This window comes from Schistocerca serialis, chromosome 5, assembly GCF_023864345.2.
Source record: "Schistocerca serialis cubense isolate TAMUIC-IGC-003099 chromosome 5, iqSchSeri2.2, whole genome shotgun sequence".
NCBI classification, from domain to species: Eukaryota; Metazoa; Arthropoda; class Insecta; order Orthoptera; family Acrididae; genus Schistocerca; species Schistocerca serialis.
Window position 1 is genome coordinate 265,775,006 of NC_064642.1, and position 21,948 is coordinate 265,796,953.

Consider the following 21,948-nt stretch of genomic DNA (forward strand, 5'->3'; position numbering starts at 1 on the left):
GACATAAAGGTCTTCTGCCTATTACTCAGTCCTCTAATGTTTTGATGAAATAAGCTAACCTTACCTTCCTTTGCATCCTTAAGCATTGTGTGGGGCTCTGCTGTTATTTTGACTGCCTTCAAAACAGGAGGCCTGAATCCTGAGTGTAACCTAAAAAAAAAAAAAATAAAATAAAATAAAAGGTACCTCTCAAATGCCAATAACCTCCTGTTCAGGTGTAGCCCGTGTGTAGCATATCCCCATCTCTCAATTGTAGCAAGGAGCACTGCACTCATATGAGTTTTCATTTCTTCTGATCGAGCTTAGCTTCATCCCTGCTAGTGCAGCTGGAGATAAAGGCTGTAAGAACATACTTGAGGAAGAATTAAATTTCTGGGATTCAGTTTCTGAATTATGTCTCAATAGTCTTCCTATAAATTGTTTATTGAATTTTGACTTACATATTGTTTATGATTCTGCCTGCAGGAGACTTCCTTTTATTTGTTAAGCCCAAAATCTTTGTGTTAGAGTATTACTGTTTGACTATCCATCTATATAGCAACTATTGTAATGTATCTTATAGTGTAGCAGTGGATAAGGATATGGTGAAAAATACTGGGAAGAAATAAGAAGATATTGTCCATTATTTTACACAGTCATTACAGTCACACTTAAAGGCAAATGTAATTAAGCCCATAGGTAAAAATTAAGGCTAAGGTATTTGTTACTTGATGGACAACTCCTTGATCTGTGCATCATTTGTTGTGTGGTTAAAAGTTCTCATTATTAGCCAAAAGACAGCATTTGAGTTATTAACCACCAACATTCTGTCTGTGCAGTTTGTTTTGATTCCACAGGATGTATATGACCTGGGATTTTTTCATCCGGGAGAAAGCTGGGAAAAACCTGGGAATTTTTAGAATTCCAGGAATTTTTCATGGTTTTAGTTTTCAGTTAAATTTTTATTATTTTGACTGGTAAGAACCGATACTCTAACAATGGATATTACTGTATCCCTCTACTGCAGAATAATACTGCAGCAATAAAACATGAATGAGAGAAAAAACAGAAATAAAACTTAAGTTGGAAAGGAAATGTGCCGTATACAGCAACAGAACACAGTACTCATATGAGCATCTGCCAACAGCAAAATGAGTCGAAGGCTTTAGGAAGACTATGCAATGCTTCATAACCACAAATTTCCTCTGATGAGCGCAATGTCACAACTGTTTACCTTAGATTCTTTTGAGCAGTTGCGAGCGGGCGCTTGTGAGTGCGCTGTTGAGTCATGTATGAGTAGTACCTTCTCCCACTTCCGGGTACAGAAGTGTGGCTGTTAGCTGTACAAGCAATGGCAGCAAACAGCCAGATGCTACCCAGAAAAATTTTACTGGCACACCCAAGCTGCCAGATTCACGTATGCACAGCAGGCCTGGATCTAGGGGGTGGAAGGGGGGGGGGTGGTATTTGAGATTGGTACTTCGTGAACTATATTCTGTAGTGTTATAAAAATGACCATTTGTGCCAAAACAGTCTTGTTTATTTTATGGATGTTACAATGGCTGCAATATTAAAAAGGTCTATTTCATTTTATCTAGTAGACAGTGAGAAAATATACACAATCAGATTGAGAAACCACTCCAGTCTTGGGTACTATTTGTATTAACAGTTTTTCTGTATTAGATAACGACGTTTTGATTTTTCATGTAGCAAAACATTTGATGAACTTTGATGAGGAAATAGATTATTTCACAGAAAGGAAAGCACACCATGTAAAGCTGTAGCAAGATGAGAGAGAAGAAATTGCTAGGACTTAAGGATTGAAGAAATGTATACTGTCTTGCTTGTTTCTTGTCTTTACTTGTTTTATATATCCTGTATTTAATTTTATGTCACACAAAACAGCAAGTTAGAAGCTAATAGGCAATAAAGAGTGCAAATTTTCTGAAGAGTTCTCCCGGTTACAAATAATCCCATCCAGTGTTAATTGCGAGTGTTTTTTTTTTAAAGAGGGGTATGATTTCAAACCTGTCCTAAATATAGTTTGATGGCATCCATTACAAAATATACATGTTTGAATTCCACAGAACGAAGCACAGTGACGTGCAATAGAATAATACCATGTGAAGAGGCATGGTGCTGCACTTTGACACACCTAAGACCAAATAACATGTCTTACGTTTCCTCGAACATATATGTTTTATGTATTAGTCTCTTCAGAAAGATGTGTGCTACAAAATCAACATATTTTTGAAAAGTCCTATCTCAAACACTCGTGGGTGGGGTTTGCGGGGTGGGGGGGCACCACTATCTAGTATTGCCACACTTCAGAAATATTGTAAATCTGAGGCTGATGCGCAGAGCAATCAGAGTTGCAGTGGGGAGGTCGGTAGTCTCCACCTGACCTGTGTTTACGATTAGTGATATTGCTGTTTCCTCTTTGTTTACTGCTCTCATGTCAAATAAAAATGGAACAGATTTCTTTGGCAGGGAACTATTAAGTGAATTAAAATACATTCACATAATTATGGAAGGCTAAAATGTATTATTAGCATTAATCACCTTGCAGAACAGTGAAGTTTTTTTTGTAGTTTTTTTACAGAAATTTGTCTTTTATTAATCTTGTCCACTGAAGCAGTCAATTTATTTGAAACAAAGTGTTTAATTCCACACTATTGGCTAATTTCAACTGTTCGCTACATTTCAAGTGCAAATTTTCATCTTCTAGCACATATGGTGTTATGCCATTGTAAAGAACCAAACATGAGATAATACAGTACTGCTACTCCAAGAAAATTTACATCCTAGCAACCACACAGAAAAGCTTAATATCAGGTTGAGGCCTACTTCGTTGGGAACCTGGACATACAAATGTGCACTTTAAGCTGGATTATGCATTTTAGTTTGCGTCACAAAATTCCGATGCTCTTGGAGTATCCTCTGGTGTCTTGTTTCTTTTATGACTTAATGTAAGATCTTTTAATGTTTTACATGTGTGAAAATACGGGCTTCCTACATCATCGTAGCTACACAAGGGACACCTGTTACATGGCGCACTCTGGCAACTGCTGCAACAAACCTGTTTCTTACAGGTTGCGGGAATATATTGCGAATGGTGGTTTGAAAAGCTTTACTTTCAAAATAAATTTCCTTTTATGCAAGATGAACTATGTGTGAGAATGTACGATGAATTTCTTAAATCACAGAGCATTTGACTCATTTAAAAATCAACTCTTTGATGACGAGCCAGTTAGAAGAATTTTGAGCCCAGAAGATCAGACATTTATGTCGTTACTAACAATTTTACTGTCACAGTTGTGTGATGTATCTTAAAGTATAACATGTGCAAAAAAGATCAACATTATATGTGAAAGCGTACCTTCTCGTGCAGCTTATTAATCTTAGAGACCAATATTATATGCGAAAGCTTTGCTTTTCTTGTAATAACACTATGTATATTAATTTAAACGATTAACTTTTGCTGTTTGTGTGTTCGCGTTACTTAACAGTGATGTCGCTATTTGCTGACTACATCACATGTCCTATACTCTGAATATTCGCTGTCATTGGATGGTGAGATCATGCGACACGAGCTATGACTGGCTTACAAAGGCGCATCACAGTCTTGATTTCGATGCTTCAGAAAATAACATTCGGTGTTTAGTGGAATTCGAATTTAAATAATATGAAAATCTGCAGCGTACATGTTACTGCACATCAAGGATCTTTCTAAAATGTGTTTTTTCCCCCTGAGTTTCGTTTCCTAAAGTGCCGGGAAATTCTACTTTCCTTCTTCTTTCTCAGGGCCTTTGTCCCGCTTCAACATGGAGTTGCCCGGTTAATATTGATTTGGCAATGTTAGTTGCAGAGGGTGGCTGGATGCCATTCCTGCCGCCACCCTGAATCCCCCCCCCTCCCTCCCCCCTCCCGGGAAAGGAATTAGTGTACCCCAACTGTCTGCGTCTAGTGTAAGCCATGTAATAGTGTGAATGTGTTCAAATGTCTGTCAGTCATGGAACTGAGGTGGAATGTAGGGACCAGCCCGATATTCACATAGTGGGATCTGACAGTTTATTAATCTTTGAGACAAATATTATATGCGAAAGCTTTGCTTTTCTTGTAGCAACACTATGTATATTAACTTAAACCATTAACTTTTCCTGTTGGTGGAATTAGAATTTATACTTTCATAATACGAAAATATGCAGCGTACATGTTGCTGCACACCAAAGATCTTTCCAAAACGTGTTTTTCCCACTTAGTTTCGTTTTCTAAAGTGCCAGGAAATTCTACACTGGTGTATAAAACCATAGCCATTCAAAGGATTGGTAAGTTTTAGAGTTCCGACAGAAAGTGTACTGTCACTTAACACGGAAAAAGTGTGTTTTCACCTGTTAGAAAATGTATTTTTAACCTGGAGATCCAGGAAAAACCCAGGAATTTTTTACCTTGTCCGCGTATACACACTGTTATATGTCAGGATTCATGATGATGTGCCCATCATTTCGTTAATAGTCACAGTTATTGTGGTATGGATATGGAAGTAAGACACTGCGTGAAATTTGAAAAAAATTGCAATGACAAATAGGGGTCACCATGGTTTTGCATTTGGTGCATATTATATAACACATTGCTGCACATGAAATCTAACTTACATATTGAATTTTGTCTAGACTTGTGTGGGGTCTCTACCTGTCATCAACCTCGAGAAAATTCATCTGATATGGCATACTCATTTGTGGTCGTGCCGTGCCAGCGGTAAAATCGGAGTGAAATACCCACAACATTACTCATAATTCATGAATTATTTGATATATTGAAAACAGATTTTGGCAAATGATAGCATGCAAAGAGGAGAATACTTTGCCATACATTTATTATGCAAAACCTCACTATCTACTGTGTTATTACACTGACTACAGCCTTTTTTTAACTCTCTTGTCAGGCGCAATTCTGGGACTCCCTGGTTCGGGCACAATGAGCCTGACAGGCACTGATTTTGAAATCACCAGTTATCTCATATTTTCAATTTTAGTGCGCCCATAAACAGTGGCTTTCATGGGAATGTATAGACAGAATGTATGGAAATGGATGCTGAAAGAGTCCTTTTATTAAACACAAGAGCAACAAAATATAGGACAGAAATTTCAAAATTATCACTGAACAGTTACAGTTTTCAGTACATAAATTTTATTCAACAGTAAATTTTTACAAATAACTTTAATTTTAAGTCACAATTTTGGTGCTGGTGTTTCTCAAACTGACTCAGGATTACCAGAAGAAACACATTGATGCACAGAGAAGCAAAGTTGGCAAACCATATTTGCATGGGATAAGCAGATCGCGTGGTGACAACTTTTACATTCATAATTTGACAGTCTTCTGCACCACATTTCAGTAGTGTATCTATGTCTTTTGGGATGTAAGAGAGGTGGTGATTTCTCTCTGTCTTCTGTGAGGATAAATCTTTCAAGTTAGCTTTGCAAGCTGGAGGGGATTCCAGTCTTCTTCATACTACTTCTGCATAACTCTCAGAGAACAAGTTGATATGGCAGTGATTTTAGGTAAATTCTTCTAAGCAGTTTATCCAGTTGATTTCCAAATAACCTGGGAGTTGATACCACCCACATTCGACATTGTGAAAAAAAGAGCATTGACCCTTGCTTTGTTTTTTGGCTCCCACTGTAAGTAGCCCACATTTTATCTGCAGTATAAACACCACCTTCTGGTGAAGTGTAGGCAGTGACTATCTCTGGTTTATTCTTCCTTCCAGATTGGGGATCAATGACATTCTTATTATTAAGTGAAGATACAAAAATCCAGTTTTAGTTCTGGTGCGGTATGTAGGAAACCAAAACTTTCCAGTCACTAACGCCAAACATACTGTTTTATTGTTTCTTCCCTTTTACATCAACAAAATCTGATGGAAGTTGCCTTTTATTTTTTCTGGCAGTTCCAACATGTGAATTCTTTTTTGTCTTCAGATAGTCGGTGAGGTCAGAATCAGAAAACCAGCTATCAGCAGTGATATTGCGACCAGATCCAAATACAGGCTTAGCCATTCTCTTGATAACTTCACTTGGTTTGCTGCTGAGACATCAAGGACGTGTGGGCTGTAGTCCAAGATAGATCTCCATGTTGACTGTTCATACCATTTTAGCATCAACAAGAGCAAACTGTTTTGTTCCATATTTATTTAGTTTTGAGGGTATGTACTGTCAAAAAACACATCTACCACGAAAACCTGGAAGCATTTTGTTTATTGTGACATTGTCTTGGCACAATAGCTCTTTTGACAAAATTCCTCGAACTTTTCGAAAACTTCACAGATAGGAGCTAGCCAGTCAAATTCTTTCCGTTGGGCTCCCATAGGTCATTCATCAAAATGAAGGTAATGTATTAGACTCTTAAACCATTTGAGATTCGTCACAAGACCAAATTTTTCAACATTGTCTCCTTCAGTCCCCCATAGTTCCACCAGACTTTGACAATTTCCTGTGTATGCACATGCTAGTTACAACAAGCCAATAAAAATCTCTTTTTTCATTTACATCTTTGGAACTTAGGTCTCTCTCTCTCTCTCTCTCTCTCTCTCTCTCTCTCTCTCTCTCTCTGTGTGTGTGTGTGTGTGTGTGTGTGTGTGTGTGTGTGTGTCCCTGGAGAAACTGTTCTTGCCACTGACATCGTATTGGTTTGTGTGTTTGATGATTGTTTCGAGGATGTCAGTAGTGGATAAAGTACTCCAATATTCAACTGCATTTTTAGCATTTCGTATGACTCCAGAAAAGTGAGTAATGGTCTTGTGAGGTCCCATGTGATGCCTTTTCCCAGATGACTTTTTGGCTCACATGGTCTTCATATCTCTTCCCAAATAAAAGTTTTTTTTTTTGTTTTGTTGTCTTCTCCTTCTTTATGTTCAGCAGTATCCTCACCACCTAATTCCGTTACAGAACTGCCTTCAGGTTCTCCCACCTCGTCTTGTGAATTGATGTCACTCTTCTCACCAAGATCCTCAGATAACATGCAGTCTTCCTTCTCATTGCACATCAGCAAATCCTGTATTTGTTCGAGATGACAAAGGTTAGACAAACCGTAATAATTCCGAGCTGTATCTGTGGAGAATCTGTAGTGTAAAAGAGAGTACATCAGGATAATTACATATTCAGTTGCAACGTACCTGAAAGGCCAGCTCAGTATACTATATATTTTCACAAAATATTCCCAAAATTTGCAGTACTCGTCCATCAAGTGAGCAAAACTCTGATGAAAAAGAACCAAAAATACACAGCTCCGTAATTAAGATGCAATCAGACGCAATGAGCTCAAGAAGCCACCACTTACGTCATATCTGTTCCCCATGAAACTGCACAAAAACTAATGGAGGAGGTTGTAAGAAACACCAGATGATAGGAAGGTTCTAATGACAGGGAAATCTTTTGCAGCCAGATTGGGCAGAAGGGAACAAAAATATGTCAGCTGTGTCTGTCAGGCCAATTGCACCCGATGGAGCATTAATGAAAGAATTTAATTTTTTATGGCCATTAATAACTGCTGAAACGAGACATGCTGTGGGTTTGGGAACAACATAATTGAAGACATTATGCATTTATTTTGTACTGAGGATGTGCTTTTTCATAAGCTACTGACCTTACTTTTCCTAGTTCTTCAGTTAATAAATCACTGTTTCAGAATTCTCTCACAGTTATGTCTGCACAACATACTAGTGAGGGACCATTTCGTAAACTCCACTGTGTTTTACAAAACAAGAAAATTTTAACACGGCAGCAAGAGAAATGTATTGGTTTTACTCAAAATTCGCCACTCATGTCACTTCTCTGAAAGTTACAAATGGTTAACAAGCCAAGCAAAAATAAGTCACTGCATTTTCAGTGGAGTTCTTTTTAGATACTAACCAAAGCAGAGGTGACAGATCTGTTTGAATGGTCACCATGCAAGTGGGGGCGCAGAGGTGCTCCATTTAATATTTACAACTGCAATTCCCCTCCAGTGCTTGGAATTTATCATACAGCACCTGCCTGTAACCCCCACCACTATCACTCTCCCCACGCATGCCCTGGCGAATGCGCATCTTCCGGCCGTGGTATTTTGCCCAGACTCTAATTTTCAGCAGGTGCATCCAGGCGTGGTGGTGGGCTCAGTGTTTTAACTGGTGGCAAAGTTCTGCTGGGGACCCAGTACTGCGGGGTATATTGCTGTTACTCATGCCCAGGGATATGGGCAAACACCACATTGGCAAGGAAGGCAGAGAAAATGGACTGAGTATGGTGTATGGTGGACGTAGTATACATGGCACCTCATTCCTGGAGGAGCCCAAGAGCGGGATAAACAGTCTGAGCACAGAAAGGCAAGTAGTCAAGTGAAGGAAAACCACTGTTACAAATCACCTGGCCTTCCATATAGGGGGTTTAGGAAATGGACCTGCGCTACACAGTAGTAAAAGAAACCACATGCAAAATTTCAGCCTCAAAATGGAATGGATCGAAACAAAAATGACAACAGGCATGAAAAAGGACAATGAGAATTGCAACGTGGAACATATAAAAACGGTCTGATAGAAACCAAAGGGAAAGGGAATGGCGCAGAAGAGAGAAGTGATTACATACACATTTATAATGGCGTACCAAAAGGACAATGAGCCCAAGGTAAAATTACCATTGTCATAAAGAAACAACTAAAAAGAAACTTAACCATCTGGGAATGTATCAGCAACAGAATTCTGCAAGTACAGATGAAGCTAAAGAACCTTTTCATGGCAATTATTATTGCATACTCTCCAAGTGACTATGCTAATTCCACACCCAACTGACAAGATCCCTTGAAAATAATAGGGAATCACAAAGAAATAGTTTTATTAGGAGACTTAACTGCAAGAACAGGGTGGAAAGCCAACAACAGTGTAGTGGAACAACATGGTGAAAATGCCATAAATAATAATTATGAAAGGTTGATAGAATTCTGGTTGCAAAATAACTTCAGTATTCCAAATTACCGCATGAGATTTGGTGCATAAGAGATCTGCAGCTGAGATGCGTGATAATTAATTTAGCGAGATCCAATTCAGTTGTACTAATATTTATTCAAACCATGACTGGTTTCTGGATTTTAAAATACAATCTTCAGGTTATAAAATTATTGTATTAGGCAACCAATAACATGCGGTCAGGCCAGCCAGTGCAAGAGCTCCAATTGTTGCTTCTTGGCAGAAACTGTCAGTCCCCGGGCAGTTACATGGTAGGAATGCCAACCGTTACTGTCATGTTTATGTCATTTCGTTGTTTCTCTGTGGTGTATGGGCACTCAACAGCAAGGTTGGCGGTGACCTCACATATATTAGAAGAAATGAATGTTAGTAAAAGAGCCAAAAATGTTGTCACATTTGCTCACTTGTGTGGAGCCACACAATCGCTCTGTATCACACACTGTAAAACAGAGGCACAGGGGTAAGTGACCAGCTGACCACTTACAAAAAAATATGTGTGCGCCAGTAGCCCTGTTAACACATCAAGAACATCTCCTCTAAATTTTTGGAAACAAGTTGGACAGATCACAAAACATTAAAACTCTAACCACATTCATTTCAACTTCACTTAAAATAGAGGGCAGATCTGTCAGCAAAGATGCCACTGCCCTCTGGACTGAAAATAGAACAGAGTCTAGTAAAATGTGGCGCATAGTGATCTGTATGCCACAAGCGCCAGACACTGGAGGCTTTTCTCATTGGAGCAAGTAGCCATGTGTCGTAGGACTGTGGCCTATGTGAAGATGAGTAAGGGGGACATCATCCCACCTTCATGTCTGAAAGGAAGTATGCCACGGCCGCATAGTGTACTTTACTAGACACAGCTTATTATCAGTCACTTCCAGCCACTCGTCTTCCTTCGACACATGGCTCTGTACCTCAGCAGGAAGGTGACAGCATGCGGGGTGATGGCACACCGAAGTAACTGATGGTTACAACATACCTATTCGGGTGCTACATTAGCTCTTTCATTCTGTATAATACTCGTGTAGCCTGGCACCCAGCTGAAAGACACTTCCTTCCTCAGCCATTGTAGTTGGAGGAGGATGCTCTGGATATTCTGGACTGCTTAATCTACTGTGTACAAGCTTTGTAGAGAGTGATGGACACTCAGAGAATCGGAACAGACAAGAATTTAACACTCAAAGCATGCCTCGTGCTCCAGTGCCCGCAAGATCACATATAGTTCTGCATAAATGGCATTAAAGACTCGTGGAAATCTGACCTTGAGAACACAATCAGGAAAACAACACATCAACCCATGGAGTCCCCCTATTTCGACCTACCTGTAAAGATAGGTGTGGAGTTGTGATGCTCAGTTAAAATGACAGAAAATGAAGTATTAAAGACATATGCTGGAGTACAATCCCTCCTGTATTGCACTAAATCTAAAATTACACTGGATCTCTGCATTAACCGTGATGGCAAGTGGTTAAAAGCATGAATTTGGGGTCGTACAAGCTCTGCACCAATTGACTCCAGCACACACTGCATGTGGATACCAAATGGCATTGTTGCTCATGGACGATTGGAGAAAAGCATTTCAAGAGGTAGACAAGCAACAGTATGGTAAGCAGATGAATTCAGAGCTGCGAGGAACTTACATGCTGATGCACCATGAGGAGCTGCCACCATATGGTGAGTAGCAGTCCCCCAGCCTCAGCGCAAAAACTGGGTGTGGGGCTGGTTCTGCCTTTCAGGTCTCTCAGGTGTGGTAACCACAACAATTTAGAGTTAAAAATGATGCTGCATTGGTCTTTTAAAATGGAGAATGGTAACCCTCATAAGCAAGTCAAATAAATTAAAAATATGATGAGAATGAATAAAATGAACGTACACACACATTGATCTGCAGGAAACAAAACCTGTCTCTGAAGCCCGTGCCTCTAACCTCCACACTGTAAGCTGCAACTGACAAGTCGCTGTTGCAACACTGGAGGAGGATCAGAAAACATAAAAATTGTCCACAGAAAAGGATCATTGTTGGGACTCTGTTCTGTACACATGTTACTGTTTATGGCTATGGCAACATTTAGGGTAACATTTAAAACACTGCCCAGAGAGACACCATTCTCTTGCTCAAAACTATCTGAAGCCCTGTCACCAATGCAGCACCTAAAAAATTGCTTACAAAAGAAAGGCTGTATGAGGTGGCCAACAGAGCCCCGTCGAAGTTGCTCTAGATTATAACGTCTCCAAGTAGTGTTGTATGCCTTTCTGATCTCAAAGAAAATACCGAGACAGTGATGTTTACATAGGAAAGCCTGTTGAATAGCAGCCTTTAGCAGCGACAGGTTGTCAACAGTATACCAAAATCTTAAGAACCCACACTGATAATGGCTAAAGAGTTGCCAGGTCTCTTACAACCAGACCAGATGATGGTTAACCTTTCGCTTTAGGACCTTTCCTACACAGCTTATTAAGGCGATGTTCCAGTAACTACTGGGACATGTGTAGTCCTTCCCTGGTTTTAGGAGGGGAATCAGAATGGCCTGTCACCACGAGTTGGGTAAGTGATCTGTCTGCCAGGAGGATTTCCTTTGATGTTGCTGACAAATGTTGAAGCATGCAGTACCGGATTTGGTCATGACCATGTGCAGTATAATGAGTCTCAGACAGTGCCAGTCCCAAGTCCCACATGGAGAAAGGGCAGCTGTAAGACTCAGAATTGTGGGATCTGATGTCCAGTTTGCCCCTCTCTGCAATCACACAGTAGCGGCTAAACGCCAGATCCAGGTTGGCATTGGCAATAGTCCCTGCAAAATGCTGTGCCATGGTCTGAGCGATGTCTCCAGGCACTGTCTGGAGACACCCCTGTTTACTAGAAATCCTCCTGATGGTGTCCCATAATTTTGTAGAACAAGCAGAACTGTTTCATAGAATCCAGGAACACTTGTCATGCCTTTTCTTGCTCACCTTGGCTCTTGCAACTCGAAAAGCTATGAGGTTGCCTGCCGTTGGGCGGCATTTAAACCGTCGAAGTGCCGCACACCTGTCCCAGATTGCTGAATGGTAGTCATCAGTCCTCCAAGATACAGGTTGCCTCTTAAGATGACATGAGGATTTAGGGAAGGCTAAGTCAGCGGCATATGAATTACTTGTGTGATATGGTCCACCCATCCCTGGATGCTGTCGTGGTGTTCAAACACAGACAGCTGGCTGAACCGTGACCAGTTAGCCCCACTGATCATCCAGTTCAGTGGCTTCTGTTCCAGCAGTCCCCCATCCAGTAGCGGTCACTGGAATGAAGGTCATCAGTTGCTTCCCACTGTGCTGAGTCTGCAAGGGCTGGAGAACAGAAAGAGAGGTAGATTTCTGAGGACAATCCAGTAGCAGTCAAGAAATGAGTGGGACTGCCTGTGTTGAGGATGCATGGCTCCTGAGACTTCATGAGGTTCTCAGACTTGACCCCTGGGGCAAGTAGTCCGAACCCCATAATACATTATGGGCATTGAAATCACCCGGTAGGTAAAATGGGTAGGGGAATTTTGCAATGAGACCTGTGAGAGCCTCAGAGTCTTATCGCATCCTGTGGAGGTAAATACAGGGAGCAGATAGCGATCTTCTGACCCGGATGAACAGCAATGGCTACTGCTTGTAGGTCAGTAACCAAGGAGAAAGCAGAGGAGTTGTGTGTGTTATTAACAAACACAGCAACTCATCCCTTGGCTCTTTCCCCAGTCACATCATTTTCTCGGTGGTGGGTATAGAGCCGTAGCACAGGGACATCAGTGGCTTTGGAATGTGTTTCCTGTAGACATAAGCACAGAAAGTATGCCTATGCCAGGAGTTTCGGTTCCTCCATGTGAGATATGAACCCATTTATGTTTCACTGTAGTATGGGAGCCTTTATCAGGGGATTGCACTTTTAACTTGTCTTTCCACCAAGGTGGGGAACACGCAACAGGTGGAGGTTCAGCCTTGGGGCAAGATGGTTGCAGTGAACAGACTTCACAGCCCATTGGCTATGAAGCGGAAGCAGTATAACTGTCAAGTCAAATGACACCGACAAGGTCTGACAGTCTGCTGCCTGTTTTCACCTGGGTTGCTGTTTTGGTCCGAGATGGCTTTGTAGGAGCTACTGCAGCAGTAGTGGAGCCAGCACTTGATTTTTTACCACTTCTGCCTTTGATGGGAGTTTCACAAGGGTGATGACTGTGGCTTTGTCCAATGTTCTTGGGAGGGCTATGGGATCTACAACAATTGCAGCTTGACAGATGCAGTGACAAACACGGTACTAGTGCTAACATTAGCAAGCTTTGTTTGTGTAGAAGTGTTTAGTGTGAAATAGGCTTCTTAAGGGCCGAAGCAAAAGATGTAGTGAATGTGGGAGGCTGCATGACCTGACAGATCTTCTTGGCTTCAACATACGGGATTCATTTTGATGTTTTAATTTCCTGTATCTTCCTTTCTTCAAGGAAGACAGCATAGCCCGTACTCCAGACTGGGTGATCCCCAGAGCAATTCACTTACTTTGAAGGAGAGGAGCAGCCAGCTCTCTCATGGGCAGCCTCACCACATCTGCTGCAAATGGCTTCACCCTCACATCCTAAGGTGGTGTGCCCAGAGCACTGGCATTTCAAACAGCACATTGGATTGGGGATATAGGGCCACACACTTAGACAAAGGAAACCTGTCTTGATATGCTGTGGGAGTTTTGTGCTATTGCAGGTAAGGATGGAAGAGTCAGATTTTACAAGATCCGCATCCACCCTTTTCAGTAAAAGGTCTCTTCTTGAGCTCTCACTTTCGGTTCCTCCGTGTATGTCAATTCAAGGTGTTGTGGATCTCCGTTTCTGTGCCATATTTCTCAAGCCAACTTTCTGGAGGTTTGTCGCTTGTTGCGAACTAGCAGTTTAAACCTACAGTGTTCATTTTGCAATCACCTGACTGATTTCAACACACCTGTGACTCCCTCTAAACCATTTTGAATATAAAAATATGAAAACCTTCTCAAAGCGGCCCTCCTTACATTTCACAATCACAAACACATTCTGCCCAGTTCTCTGTTACTATTGAATGAAGAAATCTCTGTAAATCCTGAGTCTGGAGGACTGGCTACATGAGCCCTCTTGTTAGTCGGGTCTCAATACTAACCAGCAGCCCCTACACTTTGCTGGGAGGAAGAAGAGGGAACTTCAAGGGTTCCATCTTGGTCCCATGAACAACTAGGGAAATAAGAGTCCACCTAGACAGAGCCCTGCATGCCTAGGTAAGCCTCATACACTACACAGTTGAGGTGCAAAAGATCCCACAGAGATTGCCTGCTAACGGTTGTTCCACCTAAACAGCCATGCATCTTGTCAGTGCATAGCAGACCTTGACATTGACCCACAGCTTATAGTGACTAGGACCAGCAGTGCATATTAGACTCAAGCTCAGGATCCCCTGGGTGCCAAGCCTGTCCCGGCAAATGAATGCTGAGCCCCTGAGGGCTGTTTGTGTCATTTAAGAAGGGAAGCAGGAGAGATTGTACAAACTATTGTGGTATTAATGCCACCCATGGCAAAATCTACACTTGTATACTAAAAAAAGAGGATAGAAGAAGAAATAACTGAATCTGAAGAATAAACTGGATTCATATCTGGTCTCTCGAATGCCGATACAGTAATTATCCTAAAAAATGTAGTTCAGAAAAGAGCAGGTAGGAGGTGTCTTTGGAGACCTTCAAGAAGCTTAAGACACATTTCCACAAATTGTGGGCAAGTCTGATTGATAATGTGTGTCACCAAGCTATGTGGAAGCTGTCAAATTGTTCTACAAAGGCTGTATGGCACTGTTAAAAATCAGAAATCGTCCATCTCAAGAGTTTGATGTGAGGTGATAAAGAACCAGCTGCTTGAGGAGGCTTTGAAACTGTGGGAAAGAAAATGTGGAGGAATAGGTATCCCCATAGATGATGAGATTTTTGCTGATGCCGCTGTGGATGAGGAACATGCTACTTATGTGCTTCACACATTAAAAGAAGAATATAAAAAATGGAGAATTACTGTAAGCATATCTGAAGGAGGGAGAAAATATTGTTAATTACATGCAAGTGGGTGCTGATATTGTTACTTTAAATACTTGAGAGTGACATAGTTGTCAAATGTTATAACTGTAGCTAATATAAACAACAAAATTGCCCAGGACACAGGGGCCATAAAACAGTTAAACGTGCCCTTTGGAACAATAACACAAGCACACAGAACAAAACAAGTCTTAAAATTACAGACTTTGCTTGAAATTATTTGAATAGCAATTGTTGCAATTAATAGTTAATGTATAGGGAATGGCCAAAAATGTGGAAACACCAAAAACACAACACATTTCCATGCCCAGTGCAGTGTAGGAAACCCTTTGGCATTCAAAACAGCTTCAAGTCCTCTTGCAATGAATAAATATAGGTTCTGTATGGCTTCCAAGTGAATCTTATACCAGTCTTCCTGCTAAGTAGTGGCACATTCAGATAACGATAACGATGGAGGTGGATATGGATCACACGCCCTTCTCTCCGAAGTAGACCACGAAGCTCGATAACATTGAGATCTGGTAACTGTGGTGACCAGGAAAGATGCAGAAATTCATCCTCTTGCTCACAGAACCAGTGTTGGATGATGCATACTGTGTGAACAGGGGTCATGTTGTCTTGGAATACAGCATCACCATTGAGGAACAGTCATTGTACCAGCTAAAATGGCCATGCAGCAGTAATGCAGCCTTGCAGAGTGGGCATGGGGTCCATGGAATCACCAACCCCCACTATGTTTCACTCTTTGGATGTAAACTTGACTAGAAGCTGGAAACAGTGTGACACAAGAGTCATCTGACCAAATTACTTTCTTCCTTTGCCAAGTAGTCCAGGTTTTGTGGCTTTGGCACCACATGTTCCTGTTACAGGCGTTTGCATCCTGATAAGTAGTTTTGAAATTCCAGCCCGCCCTTCAATTCCCTGCTTTGTATCTCCCTTCATGTTGTTTTGGTGCTGACAGGGCTTGCGAGTGTGACATTCAGTTTTGCGGTGACTTTTGCTGCTACGATCCTCTTCTTTTTCATCAGTGTCCTCTTCAATTACCGTCTGGTATGATATATCAACACACACACTTTCAGCGGCATTGTGACGTAGGTGGATGATGTTTTTCTGCTTTCGATATATGTTGCCTCATGACCAAAATCTTTGGTCAAGTTGGTTAGGGAAACACCCATCGTATGAACACCAACAATTTTTCCATGAGATCTGATATAATGCACTCACAACTACACAGAACACTGTTCTGACCACAAATGACACTTGCAACATGTGCCATTCATGGTCAAGTACGACAGTGCAACCTTCAGAAAATTGGGCTAGCTTCTGTATTTATGTTCAAGCGGGCATTTCTCACTGTGATTCCATATTTTTTCCAACCCCTGTACAGTCCCTTATTATTTAGTGACATTTGTGATATCTTTGATATTCTCCTTGCTGAGTTTTTACAAGCTTTTTGTACTGAAATACACTAATTTTTTCTTCTGGTCCTTCCTTTGTTGAAATATTTCTCTTCACAGTTGCCCATCAGATTTCTATGTGGTTCATGTCAGGTCTGTTCCCAAGCCAGGCTTAAAGCTTTGCTGTTTTTCTTCCAAAAATCGGGCTACTCTGCTTTACAGCATAGTGCAATGGCATGCATGCAGAGTCTATCATCATTTGAGAACCTTTCACTGATTTAATTGGTTTCACAGAATTTCTTTGTACTGATGCTGCTCCATTGTGCCATCAGCAGTGTACAGCTTGCCTGTTCCTCTAATAGACATCTCACTCCTGACCATTGTTGATGTTGGATGTTTTGTTTGCTGTAGAATACACTCTGTCTTGAATACTTCTCCTGGTCTCCTCCAGATTTACTGACAGATTCCTCCATTGTAGTGAATACAGATTCATCACTGAAGCATACTTAGGTCAGAAACACAAAATTCTGTATTAGATGAATGATAAAGTTTCTATAAAATGCTTAATTTGAAATGAAAATCTCTTGAGTATTAAAATATTATCAGAATATACGGCAGAGAAAAATAAGTGGATATTTCTAATACCACTTTACATGTTGATAAGTGCATGCATTCACATTACAAGATACGGTATAATCCGAGCCATCAGCAACCTAATTGTAGGACAGAACTTATAAAAAAACACGAATTGTTTCGTAATTGGGGGGGTCTAAGTTACAAGAAGAGAGAGATATACTTTGTTACTTAAGATTGGTAACTTAATTCAAAATAATTGAAGCTTTTTGAGAGAAACTGTCAACAGTTGTGTTGCTGATAATATGCAAATGATGATGATATTTTATGTGGGATATGTTTTTGAATGAAAAGCATATTGCGGTTTAGGTAAAAGTAATTCAAAGGAAAGGGTGGATTTTACCACGATTGGTGTCCAACAGCTGCCGCTGAAGACTCTGATGTAGGCTTTGCAGACATTTTGTTGTGCTATGACCAGCCCTGGATTAATTCTTCTGTGAAGAGATTGAACAAGGACCTGAATGGGCCACTTCAGGCAGTTGTGAAGTATTATATTAGTGTTATTCTAGAAGAATCTTTTGGGTGGGTATTACTACAATAATCATAGGCTACAGTTGAGTAAAAATGATGATGATTAAAAAATAATAATGAGAAACCATGTGGCATAATGTACTAGAAAAATTCGCAGTAGATGTAGAGTTAACAAAATGAAAACTGCTTATGGTTTACTAGAACAAAAAATTTTGTACAAGAAGAAATACATACCTGGGAAAACAAAACCAAAACACTATACCGCAGTGGTAAGAGCAGAACATTTATATGAATTTGAATGCTTAAGAATGAACTGAAGCTGCATAGAATAGATGTACCGGAAAGAAAGACCTTCAGGAAAATGATGAGTGCAGTGCAAGCTGCATATTGTTGGAAGATGAGAAGTATCAAGGAGATATACAAAAATATAGAAAAATTGTCAGAAGTAATGGCAAAGCAAAGATGAAATTACAATGAAATGAACACCCCAAGCTGCTTACAGGCGTTGACATACACCAACGGGGACAGATGAAAATGTCTGCCCCGACCGGGACTCGAACCCAGGATCTCCTGCTTACATGGCAGACGCTCTATCCACCTGAGCCACCGAGGACACAGAGGATAGCGCGACTGCAGGGATTTATCTCTGGCATGCCTCCCGCGAAACCCACATTCTCAACGTATTGTCCCACACTTCATTCATAGTGCCCCCGCCCATTATACTCATTACTCGCGGCACATTGCCGATTCCCGTAAGAGTTCGGGCTCTGTTTGTGCATTCGCACAGAAGAAGAAGATGGTCAAGTGGCCGGTGAGCCTTAACTATATATACAGGGTGTGGTAGATAAGTAATGAGACTCAGTCTAGAAAAACAAATTTATTGATCCAATTTGTACAAAACGTTAATATTCTTCAAAGTACTCGCCTTGGGCGTCGACACAACGTTGCCAGCGCGTTTTCCAAGCTTCATAGGCCCCACTGTAGTCCGTTTGAGTTATCCCAGTTAGTGCCTTCGTGATAGCACGTTGGATGTTCGGAATATCGTCGAAACGATGACCCTTCAGGCATCTTTTGACCTTCGGAAATAGGAAGAAATCAGGAGGACTCAAGTCAGGACTGTATGGTGGCTGTGGCAAAACTTCAACTCCAATTCGGGTCAAGTAGGAGGTCATGAGGAACGCTGTGTGCGCCGGAGCCTTGTCGTGGTGGAGACGCCAGCGTTGAGCAAGGTCCTGTCGCTTCCGTTTGACGGCTCTGTGCAATCGCTGAAGGACTTCTTTGTAGAATTCGGCATTGACAGTCTTCCCCTGAGGGACAAACTCTTTGTGAATTAACCCCCGCTTGTCGAAAAACACAATCAGCATTGTCTTGATGCGGGACTTTGACATTCTTGCTTTCTTCGGCCGCGGGGATTCCGGTGTGTGCCACTCCGAGCTCTGGACTTTCGTCTCTGGGTCGTACTGGAATGTCCACGATTCGTCGCCTGTTACTACGTTGTCTAAAAAGTGTGGATTATTTTCCAAATCATTCAACATCTCACGGCAAACGTCCACTCGTTGTTGCTTTTGTTCGGCGGTGAGCACTCGGGGAACCAATTTTGCGCAAACTTTCCTCATCATCAAATCTTGCGTAACAATTTGGTGAACCACGATCATTTTGAGACTTAAAACGACGGTCGGAGTCCAGGAGTTCTTTCACTTTGGCCACCGTTTCATCCACACGACTCGTTGAAGGGCGTCCAGATCGTTCCATGTCTTCAACGGATTCCCTCCCGTTTTTAAATTCATTAAACCACCGGAACACTTGAGCTCTTGATAGGGAGTCTTCTTTGTAGGCCTCCGTAATCATACCAAAAGTTTCCGAAGCAGTTTTGCCCAAGCAAAAGCAAAATTTGATTGCATACCGCTGTTCTATCGAGCGATCCATCTTCAGCGTTTTCACAAGTGTCACGGGCACACAAACAACGTAATACGCGAAGCTCGACCCTCACTGCACCAGAGCTCCGACGCGACTGCGAACCGGTTCTATTGTTAGCTCAGATCCCCCACCACGTGACGTACAGGTGGAGACCGCCCTGCGAGCGACTGGGGCGCCGTGCGGCGGCCAGTCTCATTACTTATCTACCACACCCTGTATTCTAAGAAGGTATCTGTTCTTTATGACATGATACCTTCTTAGTATATATAAAGCAAAGATGAATCTTCTTTGAACACACCTAGTAAATTAATGAGAATAGGTTAACAAAACAAATACTCCTGTATTTTTGGGAAAAGAAATTGACAGTACTAAGGATTACACAAATGAGAAAAGAACTGGAAAGATACAACATCGAAGTATCAGAAATAACAGAAAGAAACCGTATTAAGAATAAACTAGTAAATTTAGAAGTCTTTCAGGGAAGAAGAAATAAAAAATGGATAATAACATGGACAAAAGAAAGGAAAAGATAACATGGGGAGAAAATGGAGTACTGGAAAAATAAGAAATAACGAGAACAGAAGTAGAAGTAGTCATATTATTTTAGTTGGTCAATATGAAGATTTAAAAAAAGATGCATGAGCAGACTATAACGTTGGTGACAATCTGATGCAGACTAATTCCTGTGGTTAGTGGGTTCAGGCAGACATGTTTTAGAAGCTGCATTCAGAATTTTAGCTCATAGTATTAGAAGAAACTGAAGTGACAGAAGATCCAGTTGCATCACAGAAGCAGAGAGAGAAAGATAAAATCAAATTACTGTATTTTATTAGATTACCATGTCCTAAAATCAGGTAGATGCAGTGTTTCTTGAATTCCAAAAAAGCATTTGACTCAGTACCTCATCAGTGCTTATTTACAATAGAATGATTATATGGGATATCAAACAAAATTGATGACTGCTGACTGGATTTGGAAACTTTTGGTTGGCAGGACACATGTTATCCTGCTTTGGCAGATGTTGAAGTAATTTCAGGAGTGCCCCAGGAAAGTGTTGATGTTCATTTTGTGTATAGGTGACCTGCCAGACAATATTAAAAGTCACCTTCAACTTTTTACACATGATGCAGTTATTTGTAATGATGTACTATCTGAAAAAAGTTGCTTAATATTTAGTCAGAGCTTGATGATATTTTAAAGTGTTGCAAAGTTTGGCGACTTGCTTTAAATGTTCGGAAATGAACTGTGCACATTGCAAAATGTAGAATCACGATATCTTATAACTATAATACTAATAGTCACAATGGAATCAGTAAAATACCTGTGACATAATGATTTGTGGAGATATGAAGTGAAATAATACATAGTCTCAGTTATAGACGAAATGTATGGCAGACTTTGGCTCATCTGTAGGACATTAAGAAAATACAGTCTGCAAAGGGGAATTCTTATAAAACTCTCATGTGGTCCATTATAGAATATTGCTCAGGTTTATGGGACTCACAGGAGGTAGAATTAACAGAAAACATTGAGTGTATGCAAAGAGGGACAGTACAGATGGTGGAAGTTTTTTGTGACCAACAGGAGAGTGCTACAAAACTTGAACTGGCAATCACTTGAAGGACAGTGATCAGCTATCCCATGAAAGCCTACTCGCAAAGTTTCGAGAATCATAGTTGAGGAAACTAGGCATGCAATGCAGCCCCATATGTACTGTCCTCTTGGGAACCACAAAGACAAGATCAGACTAATTACAGCACACACACAGGTAGTTAAGCAGTCAGTATTTCCTCACCCCTTATGCAAATAGAACAGTAAGATACTCTGATGTGTGGTACTACTCTGCCATGCACTTTCCAGTGGTTTGCAATGGATGTACAGGTAAACGTAAAATATAAATTATTTCTTTGCTTGAAAATTCTTAAAAACTGGAAGGGGATTAATGTTCTTAATTACACATTTAACATTTATGTTATATGTTCATAACACGACATATACCAATTACTATGTCAATGAAATCAGAAATTATTAAGTGAATTCCAGCACAAGCTGTGAAACTGGAGATGATGATATGGAGGTGATTGTATTAGGAATAGTAGATGTAGAAGAAGAAAAATTGGAATTTAAAATAACATTAATGGAAATTTCTGGACGGACCGATACATAAAATAAAGAAAAGGCTACCACTTGCACATGCATGAAGCAAAGTAATATGTAACAGAAAAAAGCATTCACACTAGCTTTTGAGCACTAACACTTTCTTTAGCAATAAATACACACATTCACACACAGACACCCAAATACACACTCACAAGTCTTGCTGTGAACTATGGGAGTGTGTGTGTTTGGGTGTCCGTGTGGTTATATGTGTGAATGTGTGTACTAATGCTAGGAAAAGAGCAAGTGCTTGAAAGCTAGTGTGGATACTGTTTTATGGTATATGTAACTGTGCTCCATGCATTAGTCCACTGTAGATGAGTGGTTGCCTTTCCCTTATTTTA

At 40.7% G+C, this 21,948-nt stretch overlaps 1 protein-coding gene and 1 non-coding gene across 4 annotated transcripts in view; one reads left to right on the forward strand and one right to left on the reverse strand.

Annotated features, from left to right (window-relative positions):
* Positions 1 to 21,948, forward strand: part of LOC126480796 (INO80 complex subunit D-like) — a 156,207-nt gene that overhangs the window by 98,773 nt on the left and 35,486 nt on the right. The gene's annotated exons all lie outside the window — the stretch shown is intronic.
* Trnat-ugu (transfer RNA threonine (anticodon UGU)) lies at positions 18,070 to 18,143 on the reverse strand. The gene has a single exon. It is a non-coding gene; the product is annotated as a tRNA-Thr (tRNA).